Here is a 12,998-nt window from a genome sequence, read left to right as displayed (position 1 = left end):
TATTAGTAGTGTTTCCTGTCAAAATTCACAGAGGAAGCACTTTATTTAGACCATTTTCTCCATAAAGAGACATGGCGGGCCAAAATAAACATAGTGAAGGAATCTGGTTTATCCCACTTTGGAGATTGGAGACCATCAGCTCAACCAATGTTATGAGACCAAAACCAGGTTTTCTCTCTTGAGGCTGCTAAGTAAAGCCATCGACAGAGGCAAGTGGATAGACTTAGTGGATCCATAGTGCACAGTTAAGTGGTACACACTGGTACCATTTCTTACAGGGCTGAGCAGAATAATTCACTTACGAGGCTCAACAAGCAGAAAATTCAGAGATACATATATAAAATTTTCATGTGGGGGATTTACCCAACCAAGACTATAAACAACGGTTTCAGAGTCCGGGGATGTTTTTCCATTTCCACAGAACAAAGTAAATCCTGACAATGTTTACTGAGTGCCTGGATTGCCTGGATGCCATATAGTTCTTGATGGGAAATGGGTTTAAAGACATGTTGTTGTTCAATCACTAAGCTGTGTACGACTCTTTGCAACCCCATGGACTATAACACACCAGGCTTCTCTATCCTTCACCATCTCCTGGAGCTTGCTCAAACTCATGTCCATTGTGTCAATGATGCCACCTAACTGTCCCATCCCCTGTCACCCCCTTCTCCTCCTGCCTGCAATCTCTCCCAGAATCAGGGTCTTTTCCAGTGAGTTGGCTCATCAGGTGGCCAAAGTATTGGAACTTCAGCTTCAGCATCATTCCTTCCAGTGAATATTTAGGTTTTATTTCCTTTAAGAATTGACCGGTTTGATCCCCTTGCAGTCCAAGGGACTCTCAAGAATCTTCTCCAGCACCACAATTTGAAAGCATTGATTCTTCGGCGCTCAGCCTTCTTTATAGTCCAACTCTCACATCTGTACATGACTACTGGAAAAACCACAGCTTCGTCTAAACAGACTTTTGTCAGCAAAGTGATGTCCCTGCTTTTTAAAACACTGTATAGGTTTGTCATAGCTTTCCTTTCAAGGAGCAAGTGTCTTTTAATTTAAGGATAATTTCTATTAGCCTAAAAAATTTTCTTTCCAGGATCAAAAAGCCCATCAAACTTCACAGAGATGAGCATTGTCACCAGGAAGAGCAAGTGTAAATGGAAATGAAGTTATAAAATATACAGTTGTGGGGAAAACAAGAAATGAAGTTACATATGATGGAACGTAGTGATGTATGGTGAGTTTCATTGAGGTGATACACTCTGAAATCAGTTCTGATGAACAATTGCTAGGACCCAGGTTAGCAACTGAGAAAGGGAATACTATGCTATTTGCTAAAGGAGACAGAAGATGGAAGGGATACAAGAGAAAAATAGACGGCCTTTTGGCATGAAGCATTCATTGTAACCCACATGAAGAGAAGAAAGTGGGGGCAAGATGACCAATCCATTCTTGGTCAGCTTTTGCCAGCTGTCCGAGTCTCTTCTTCTGACTAGTACCCATTTTGTTGAATCTTGAAACTACGGTTTGCAATGTGTTCAGAATTTAATACAAGGATAGAAAACATTACAAAATCCTGAAATTATTACACCCCTTCAAATCCACATGCATTTGAAATAGGATCCCAAATTCTCAGCATTAAATTTTATATAAGGACGGTTTTGAATTCTTTCATGTGTAGAGACTGATATCATTTAGATTGAATAAGCTACAATGAGTGTTTTTTTAATGCGAATAAGTTTCTCAAAATAGGTAAGGCTGTTGAAAATCACTAAAGAAATCATTTTGAAAGGGTACATACGCCTCCTCTAGAATGTCGTTTTTGGCGCTTCCAAATGTGTTACCCCAAAGTATTAAGTCTACACCAGGTGAGAAGGTGGTTTTTGAAATTGATCCTGCAGAATTGTCCCTTTAAAGTGGCTGCTTTCATGAAGCAGCCAGTATTTATATATTATTATAAAGATAATACCCTTACTTTACCCCACAAGGATGTTCTGAGAATTAATTAATGTTTGCCAAGTACTTTGAGCTCTGTAGATGAAAGGTGAAGTGGAAATGCTAAGTAGTATTATTATTTCCATCTGTATTTGAACTTGCCTCTTATAAGACAATCCTTATTTAAGATAATGATCTCTCCTTTGGGGAGAAAAGGCAAAAATGGCCTCATCCACAATCAAACCCTCATAAGAAGGGCAGGTGTGATTATGAGGATTTGGCCTAAAGAACAGATTGAAGTGGATGGCAAACTTCAAAAGCATATATTCCCAAATCCCAAGACTTCTCCTGGGAGTCCCACAAGTGCCAGGTTCATCCTATAATCCCTGTCGAGATATGGCCAAATGCAAAGGCCAGGACCAGTTAGGTATTTACATGGCATGTAAATAACAACCCAAACCCTTTCAATTAACCTCTTTCCTGCTAGATGTTTGTGAGGTCCACAATCCAATTACTGAAGAGAAAGATACTCTCTTAATCCTGCTGCTGCTGCTTCTAAGTCGCTTCAGTTGTGTCTGACTCTGTGGGACCCCACAGAGAGCAGCCCACCAGGCTCCTTTGCCCATGGGATTCTCTAGGAAAGAATACTGGAGTGGATTGCCATTTCCTTCTCCACCCTTAATCCTACCAAGAAGTTAAAGGACAATGTTGAGAAATTGGTTTGGCTAAACCAGTTGGCTAATTGCCTTGAAAGGAATTGATTTTGCTCTGTTCTGTGTCTTCAACTCTAAGTCTAACCCTGGTCAGTGGAGGAGAATGATTGCCAAAGATTTCGACGGGTCCCTCTGAGAGTGTGTCGGACTGCAGTGAAGAAGGACAGAGCAAATCTCAGGATCCTGAAGGACTCAGAAGCTGTTTGCTCCTCCCCCTACAGAGTGCGTCCTTTTCATGGGCAGAGAATGGATCTTTGTTATCAGTATCTCTTCCAACACCCCGGTAGGTACAGAACTGGTGAAGGAGGAACAGATGGCATACTGGCAATATATTGGGGGAACCCGTCTACACCCAGAAAACCAGATTCCTTCCTGAAAAGTGGTTTGAAATTTCTTGGAAGCTTCTAACTCTGTGCTTCCACGGAGGTGTTCATATAGGCAGAGAAACTTTAAAATTGACTCGTTTTTATTCTTGCCCCAAATTAAAGGCTTGCCTACCATCAATGACTTCCCTCTCAACAACTGACATATACAAGTGCCAGTCTTTCGGTATGATTTTTTTTAAAAAATCATGATTATCTATATCTTCATCTCTAAGATTCAACATTTTCATCTAAAGCTAATTGGGATTATCCCAGGGTGATAGGAGACAGGTTTCAGCATCAGTCACTGAACCCTCCCGATTACCTGCTGAAGTGGGCACTATAAGCAACCCCCTTTTACAAAGAAGGAAACTGAGACCGGAAGTTCAGGAAACTTGCCCCAAGTTGCCTAACTAGGGAGTGGCAGAATCAGAAACAGGTACGATTCGGCATTGCGACACAAGAGGCAGTGAACTGAAACACTGAACTGTTTCCTCCATGCCCCTACAACAGAGTGTTTAAAGAAGATTTTGCAAAGCGCAGCACATTTTAGTGCATCAGGATATATACTATGCATAAGGAAACATTCTCTCTTTTAAAAAAAATGCATTCATCCTCCAAATTAAGGACCTAAGGATTCTGAAAATATCCAAATTACACAGTGACCAAAGGAAAAAGTTTGGTAAAATGTGTCAAGTTTTCTTCGAATGTTTCCAACCCTGTTGACCTATCTCAAACACATCCCTTTCCCCAGGCAGTTCTGAAAACTCAGTCTTGAAGTTCACCATATGCTTTCAGATTTATCAGAATTACTCCTGATCCTGAAGCAGATACACTCCTGCCTGTGCACAAAGAACTCAGAGCCCTGGCAGGCAATTAGATAGAAAAGAAACAGTTCAGCTATTAAGCTGCTTTTAGATGCCCTGCACAGAATAGACGAGCTCTTAAAAAATCACTTAACGTAAGTATCAAGGTGCTGCAGAAGTGCCAAACACTCAACCGAGTTTGTTTCTAGAAACTTAAAAGGAATAAGACTTTCAGGTTTGTCCTTTAATCCAATAAATTTTTAAAAGATGATTAAACGAAACAATTTTTCTTCTCCTTCAAAAGCACAACTTTAAAACATTTTCTTTTTTCCTGTTAGTCCCTGGCTATCCTAGTTTGTCCTCATTTATCCAGCAGGGGTCGCTCTTGCCCACTGTACTTTTTAAAGGAATCCTTGCTTCTCCGCACTATTTTCACGGGCTTGCCTGCGTGTGTGTGCGCGCGCGCGCGCGCGCGCACTGGTGTGTGTTCGGATGTACTCAGTCATGATCGACCTTTATTTCAGGCAGCAGAATGAAGAAATATGGACAAAGATGTCAGGCTTGAGAGATTGAAGAGAAACAAATCTGTGGTTTTGGAGGTGGGATTGCAATGTTGGGGAAATGGATGCCTTGATAATGACTCTGTATGAACAAGTAGGCTTCAAGTCAGTACTTCAAATTTCTCAAATAAATTAATCAGTCCTTGTCACAAAACGATTAGCCTTAACTCACTCTTACTCTGAGTTTATAAGTGAGTGAAAGTTGCTCAGTTGTGTCCAACTCTGCGACCCCATGGACTATACAGTCATGGGATTCTCCAGGCCAGAATACCGGAGTGGGTAGCGTTTCTCTTTTGCAGGAGATCTTCCCTACCAGGGATCGAACCCAGGTCTCCTGCATTGCAGGCGGATTCTTTACCTGCTGAGCCACAAGGGAAGCCAAACCTGAATTTATGCTGTGTCTCTTTTCTGTGTATCATTATCAGGCTTCTAAGTAGGGAATGGGGAATGGAGCTGCGTGTACTTCTGTTCATCTAGGCCATTGTCAGCCAGACCCTTCCTCGGGGTTCAGCCTGGCCTTGGTAATCACTCATACCTTGCAGAGCAATGACTGTCTAATACGCAGTGATTGTTCAGCCTTGGGTGGAAGTTAGTCTTTAACTGTAGCAACTTCTTCTTGCAGGAACTCAGGGCAGGCTCACACAGGCCACTCAGATCGGATCCTGAGTCTCAGGGTACATGTGAAAGGGGTGCTAGGGAGGGCATGGTCTTCCTACATCCCCACTTCAGGAACTTCTCCTGAGGCCCCACAGGCAGTCCAAGCAGGAAACAGCTTGATGCGTGGCCAGGTTTTGACACTGAGGAATGCAGGAGTGGGGTTCTAACACTGAACAAAGTGGTCGCTTGAGGATGGGGCTGCATCAATAAAGACCATGAAACATAAAGCACCACTTTTGATTACTCTACACCTCTATATACCTCTGGGTGATCAAACACTGATATTTAAATCAGATATTTAAAAGACTCCCTTTTACTCTGCTTCCTCTGCATCTTTTTTTCTCAGTGCTCTAGTGAAGTGAAAGTCATGTCCAACTCTTTGCGACCCCATGGACTGCATAGTCCATGGAATTCTCCAGGCCAGAATGCTGCAGTGGGTAGCCTTTCCCTTCTGCAGGGGATCTTCCCGATCCAGGGATCAAACCCAGGTCTCCTGCATTGCGAGTGGATTCTTTACCAGCTGAGCCACAAGGGAAGCCCAAGAATACTGGAGTGGGTAACCTATCCCTTCTCCAGCAGAGCTTCCTGGCCCAGGAATCGAACCAGGGTCTCCTGCATCGCAGGCAGATTCTTTACCAACTGAGCTACGAGGGAAGCTCTAGACTTAAAAACAAATACACCTTAATTTTTAGAACAGTGCCAGGATCATAGTAAAATTGAGTGGAAAGCACAATTTCCAGTCACTCCCTGTCCAGACTTGCATGCCCTTCCCCACTATCAGCATCCCATGGGAGAGGGTACATTTGTTACAACTGATGAACCTACACTGATACATCATCAGCACAGAGTCCATAGTTCACACAGGGCTCACTGTTTGTGTTGTATGTTCTACACGTTTTGACAAATGTATAAGGTTCTGTATCCAACATCATAGTATCATACAGAATAGTTTCGTTGTCCTAAAAATCCTCTGTGCTCCACCTATTCATCCATCCTGCCCTGACAACCACTGATCTTTTTACTGTCTCCATAGTTTGGCCTTTTCCAGAATGTCATATAGTTGGAATCCTATAATATGTAATCTTTTCGGACTGACTTCTTTCACTTAGTAGTATGCATTTGAATTTCCTTCTTTTCAAGGCTGAGAGCTCATTTCTTTTTAGCATTCAATAATACTCCATTGTCTGGATGAAATACAGTTACTTACTTATCCATTCACTTATTGAAGGATATCTTGATTGCTTCCAAGTTCTGGCAAGGATGAAATAAACCTGCTATAAACTTCCATGTATGGGGAGTTTGTGTGGACACAAGTTTTCAACTCTTTTGGGTAAATACTAAGTATAGCAATTCCTGGATGAAATGATAACCTCAATACCTTTTCTTCATGGTCTTCACAATTGTTGTGTCAACATCCTACCTTCAAAATGACATAACAGGTGCTTTCTGCAGTTTGCATTCGGGTGGATGACTACTCCCTTTGCTCCCCAATTCTACCATCAACTCCCAGAAAAGCACCCTGTGTCTGAGCAGCACTTGTCAGAGGAGCAGCAGCTATGCTGAGGAGGCTGCAATCACCACAGATGCCTCTTCAGATGGAGACAAAAGTGAGGAGGTGTGGTTTTATGAGTGGTTTATCCAGAATTAGACCAAACCATATCCAGTGAAATACACTCTTCATAATACTGGGGTTTCCAATTGCCACTGAATTCAATTCGTTTCAACTTCATATTTGGGGAGTGGGGAGAGGACATGGAGGAAAATACTGTGCAGCAATGGTGGTGGTAGGGGGTGTGTAGGGAGGGAGGCTTTAATGAACAATTTGGTGTCGAATTTGTGTCCCAGCACTGGAAGCTTGTCAAGAGGATTTGGAGTTTCTGAACTATGCCCTTGCTCTTTTTGACTCCATGGAGTTTTCTTGTTTAGACCCCCAGACTGTGCCAGTGGAATCGATGAGCTGCTCTATAGATTGAGAGCTGTTAGCCACCAAGCACCAGCCTCCACTGTGCCTTCTGCAGGTTCTGTAACACCAGCCAGTATCTGCTTTGTTTACACTGCTGATGTCTCTCTGTTATTAACATCCTTTTTATGACTGACAACTTTTGCTCTGCAGCAAATAGTTTTCTAAAAAATAAACCAACTCCAGATTATTTTGATGGTTGAGATAACATGCTGAATGTAAAAATGGACATTTTCCAGTAACTCCAGTGGGTGATCTCCGGTAAAATGAATGAAGCTGCTGTCTCGAGGTGGCCCAGCCCACTATTCCAGGAGCACTAGAGAATATCAGGAAGAAAGAGACACCTACAGGATATCAATTTTAAAGGATAAATAATGTTGCCAGAGCTTGTGAGAAGTGAGGTATGTCCGACCCACTTCATTTAATGCTTCCATGTCTTAGGAACAAATCCCAAACTATACGAAGTAATCCTACAGCTGCATGATTGTGAAACAATAGACACTAAGTGATTATGTCTCCACTAAGCAGTTGAAGTAGTTTGTTTTAAAGCCATTTTAGAATCACAGAAACTTTAAGAGCCATAGGGACAAAGAGATCAGCCTATCAAGGCTGGTAATTCCAAAGGATCCCTACTATTATCTTCAGGTAAGGTCCATCTAATCAAGGCTATGGTTTTTCCTGTGGTCATGTATGGATGTGAGAGTTGGACTGTGAAGAAAGCTGAGCGCCGAAGAATTGATGCTTTTGAACTGTGGTGTTGGAGAAGACTCTTGAGAGTCCCTTGGACTGCAAGGAGATCCAACCAGTCCATCCTAAAGGCGATCAGTCCTGGGATTTCTTTGGAAGGAATGATGCTAAAGCTGAAACTCCAATACTTTGGCCACCTCATGCTAAGAGTTGACTCATTGGAAAAGACTCTGATGCTGGGAGGGATTGGGGGCAGGAGGAGAAGGGGACAACAGAGGATGAGATGGCTGGATGCCATCACGGACTCGATAGACGTGAGTCTGAGTGAACTCTGGGAGATGGTGATGGACAGGGAGGCCTGCAGTGCTGCGATTGCGATTCATGGGGTCACAAAGAGTCGGACAGGACTGAGCGACTGAACTGAACGGAACTGAACAACGTCACTTTACGTCTTCCACTAGAGGGTATTTTAAAGCCTCCCTAAATCAGATGTCCTATGGTTTATTTTTCTAGTTATTCCACAAAAACATCCTTTATAGGTGTTTGATTTTTCATTTACATTAATACTTAAGCAGCTAAGGTGTACACAGAATATATACAGAGAACTAGAAACATTAATTAAATATCTATACTGTTGTGTTTCTACAGGGCTTAAAGAAATGTCTAACTCCCAGGGAACCTGGTTTTGGGAAACACTTCCTGGCAAGTTGTCATTTGGTTTAGTTCATCAGTTTCTAACAGTAATTCTTGATTGGTGCTGCATTAAGAGGATGTGTTCATACACAGGGCATCGTCCTCGGCCTTCTGATGCTCCCAAAAAGAGCTGGGACATTTCAGTGTGATGTGGGGGTGCTGTATAGGAGGGGGGTCAGCATCTCTGAATCCCAGCCTGGAGGTCTTACTCCTGACACACCTCAAAACAACCAGTAAGTGTCAGGAGGTAGAGGGTGGGGGCGGGGGCGGGCAGAAGACCCAGGAAAGGACCTCAGGCATCTCAGATGACATGAGCAAAAGTACTGATATGGTAGGGATCTGAAGGACAAGGAGGAGACTTAAAAGGGATAAGGCTGAAGAAGTGCCTGGGAGTACACTGGGGGGTTGGTGGTCTATGCTGTAGGCAATGGGGAGTCACGGCAGAATTTTGAGTAGGGATTTTTTAGGATGGGATATTCTGATGATTATGCAGAGGACTGTGGCTTGGAGGGAGCATGACCAGAAGCAGGAAAGTTACTGGCAAGGCTTGGTCAAAATGCAGGATTGAGGTGAGGGGCATGGCTTCATGACTCCTAAATAAGCTGAATAAGAGAATTCTTTCAGATACAGATATGCTGCGGTGCATTCCATACTTGTCCAGTGGATGAGAGCACTTTGGGAGGGTGAAGACTTCATGTGCCCCTGTATACCTGGTCTCCTCTGAAAGCTCTCCCTCATCCCTAAGCATCCCAAGATCAGAGGCCACCAGCTACTGGGTTTCAAAACAGAGACAGCTCCCTCTTTCTCCCTGCCATACCTGTTCTTTGATGCTGGAAAACCATTTAGGACAAGGATTAAAAATAAGATGCCTACACAACCTCTAACTTTTCTTTCATGCTTATCAGGCTTGGGATGCTAAAGAATCTGAGGGAAGTAATAGATTGCCTAATCTGACATCTGATCCTGTGCTGGTTGTTTGCTTTTGCCCCTCCAGATAGATTCTCTGCTCTTTCGTGGCCACTCTGTGCCCCAGAACATTGGCTGCTGTAGGCAGCACCATCAGATTCTCTTGCTGAAGCTCCTGCTGGATTCTCATAAGGGTTCCACCACGTCTAGCCCCTTGATGTTGGGGTGGGAGTAGCCCCCTATGGTTACAGTCCCTGAGTGCTCCTCTAGCCTCTCACCAATTCTCTTTACCAGCCTTATTGTTATTCAGTCGCTAAATCGTGTCTGACTCTTTGCGACCCCATGGACTGCAGCACACCAGGTTTCCCTGTCCATTATCTCCTGGAGTTTGCTCAAACTCATATCCATTGAGTCAGTGATGCCATCCAACCATCTTATCCTCTGTCGCTCCCTTCTCCTCCTGCCTTCAATCTTTCCCAGCATCAGGGTCTTTTCCAATGTTTACCAGCCTACGCTTTGCTAAATAGCAACTTCATTTTATTCTTTGCCGTGTGAATAACTCTTTCGAGAGTTTCCTGACATCCTTCCAATGATATAGGTTCTTTCCTGCATTTGCACTTGGGCAGGAGTAGGACACTGAGCTCCTGAGCATGAGGGTAGCCATGGAGAAAGGAAGACATCAGAAAGAGGACTCTGGGGTCATAGAAGACCTCCTTCACACCTATCGCATGGGCGCCTGGCTGCCCATCTGCCTATATGTCCTGTGAAAAGCTGGCTTCACAGATCTGGTTTGAATTTATATTAGAAAAATCCTGAATTGATTTGTAACCTCCAATCTGTAATTCATAAGCACTCCATCAATAGGTATTTCTTGTCTAAGTGTGTAACTTAGTAGACACCAGAGGAAGGGAAACCAGAAACATACAAATGTCGTCTTAAGTTGTGCATATAACAGAGTCTTCAAGGGTTAAGAAACAGCCACATGCTGTGCAGCAGGTATGGTAGGTTTACCAGAGGTTTTCTTTTGTGCTTCTACAATAAAGTGGTTGGTGGTCTGCTGGCTACAGCCTGTTACACATTCCTTGCTTTTATTAGGATAACCATAAGCCTCAAAGACCCACCCTGATGTCAGTGGCAGGTTTTATAGAACACTCACAAGTTTCTTCTTGTTGTATTCGGGGGTATATAAAGTGTGAGGCATAATAGGTAACAGGTTGGAAGACCAGTTCAGGGCCGACAAAAGTCCCAATTCCTGATGTGAATATTTAATACCTTCTTATTACAGGAAAAGTTGACTACCAGATGCCTGTTACCATGGCTCCAGAGCCCACTAAAGCTTTGAGTTCCTCCAGGAGAGGGTGGGTTTTGGCAGCTCCCCTTGCCGTTCAAACAACCCAGAGACCAGGACACACCCTGTTGACTTAGGAACGCTGGAGAGGAGCATTTGCTGGAAATGTCTCTTCTGTTATTCAGTGGCCAAGTGACTGATTACTTCTAAGACAGTGATTTCATGAGATGATAGAGCGTGGTGGTTTAAGAAGTTGTTTTCAATAAACTCAAAAGCTTCACAACAAATGTAGGCTCCATGTTGGTGTGTTTGCATCACTAAGACAGCATATCAGGATGTACATTTATGGAGGTACCTGATATATCCCCTGAGCTCCAGTTGTAGTTAACTGACATGACAGAGACCCAGCCCTGCACTCCTAGGCAGAAAAACACCCTCACAACTTGTCAGCTTCTAGACACTGTAGTTTGTCCAGCTGTGTTCTGACCACAGCCAGTCTGGGAGTTGGATCATTTTGCATTTCTAGGGCATGTTTCCTGACATAATGCTCACTGGCTGCCTCCTACCTCAACTCCCTGGGGTGGTGAGAGGAAGGATCCTTGCAGCCTGGCTTCCACCACCTGCTCTGGTCACATTGGCATGTCCCATGGCCTTGGACTGAGAGAGGACCCAGGCTGCAGGGCTAAGCTCCTGTCACTGTCCCAGGTTCCCTGGGTAAAGGAAGCTGATGTTCCAAGAACACTACCTATGGGCTTCCCTGGTGGTTCAGTGGCTAAGACTGAGTTCCCAATGCAGAGGGCCCAGGTTCAATTCCCGGTCAAGGAGCTAGATCCCACATGCTCCAACTAAGAGTTCACGTGCCACAACTAAAAAACAAAGATCCCTTATGTTGCAATGAAGAGCTGGTGCAGCCTAAATAAATATTTTTTTAAAAAAGAAAAAGAATAACCACCTATTATAAAAACACTTTTACTCAATATTTTTATGTTGAGTTGGCCAAAAAGTTTGTTTGGTTTTTTAAGATGTTACAGAAAACTCTATTGAACTTCTTGGCCAACTCAATATATAGGGTGAGTCTACTGAATTGGTTTTTAAAAACTCTAAATTCAAGAACATCTAAACTATAAATAACAAATGATTTGAAATACTTTTTTGTTTTTCTTTTTCTTAAAAAAAATCCAAAATGGAAATAGCTATATGTTACTATCCTGCTTAAAACCCTGGCTCTCTATTCCTCTTAAAATCAAATGCAAAGACCATTAACAGGATCTCTGAGGCCATCTTGCTCTTATGTGAATTTCCTCCTTTCCCCAGGCAGTAAGCACTCTGGCCTCCTTTTAACTTCTTAAACTCACCATGCCTCAGGGTCTTTGTACATGCTAATCTCCACATCTGGAATATTTTTCTCTTTCTTTCCTCTTCCTCTTCCCCTTCAGATTTCAGTTTTAATACTATTTCTTCAGAGAAGCTTTCCCAGACTCTAGCTTAGGTCAATCCCTCTTGATTTAATAGTTACCTAGACTTCTCTATCAGGCGTTATTGTCATTGGAAGCATAAATTATTAGTGCAAATACTTATTCAATGTCTTATTCCCATCTAGATCATAGACATGAGGAGATAATGGATGCTGTATTCTCAATGTTTAGCAGAGTACTGTTCGTATAGACAAATGTCTAATTGTTGAATTAATTATTCAAATAATGCATACTTATTACAAAGCAGATGACCAAAGTAAAGAAAAAAGTAAAGAAGAAAATTAAAATAATCTATATCTCTACATCCCAGGCAGAACAACTTTAACATTTCAGTATATTTTCCTTAGGTCCTTAAAAAACAAACAAACATATGTGGTGTGTGGATAAATATTACCTGCTGAAAGCTGGATCCTTTGGACATTTAGAAAAATCTTAAAATGCACCAGGCTCCTGGTATTCAAAACTGATGTTAGTGGGGGAGAGTCTGAGTATGGAGATCGCCATTCATAGTCTCCATGCACGCTATGTGCACGCTAAGTCGCTTCAATTGTGTCCAACTCTCTGTGACCACAGACTGCAGCCTGCCATGCTCCTCTGTCCATGGGATTCTCCCAGCAAGAATACTGGAGTGGGTTGCCATTTCCTCCTCCAATGCATGAAAGTGAAAAGTGAAAGTGAAGTCGCTCAGTCATGTCTGACTCTTTGTGACCCCATGGACTATAGCCTACCAGGCTCCTCCATCCATGGGATTTTCCAGGCCAGAGTATTGGAGTGGGGTGCCATTGCCATGTGCATGCTAAGTCGCTTCAATTGTGTCCAACTGTCTGCAACCACAGACTGCAGCCTGCCATGCTCCTCTGTCCATGGGATTCTCCCAGTAAGAATACTGGAGTGGGTTGCCATGTCCTCCCCCAGGGGATCTTCCCAACCCAGGACTGAACCCACGTCTCTTACGTATCCTG

Source organism: Bos javanicus, chromosome 10, assembly GCF_032452875.1.
Source record: "Bos javanicus breed banteng chromosome 10, ARS-OSU_banteng_1.0, whole genome shotgun sequence".
NCBI classification, from domain to species: Eukaryota; Metazoa; Chordata; class Mammalia; order Artiodactyla; family Bovidae; genus Bos; species Bos javanicus.
The sequence above is the reverse complement of the archived record's forward strand: the minus strand, read 5'-3'. Positions refer to the sequence as shown.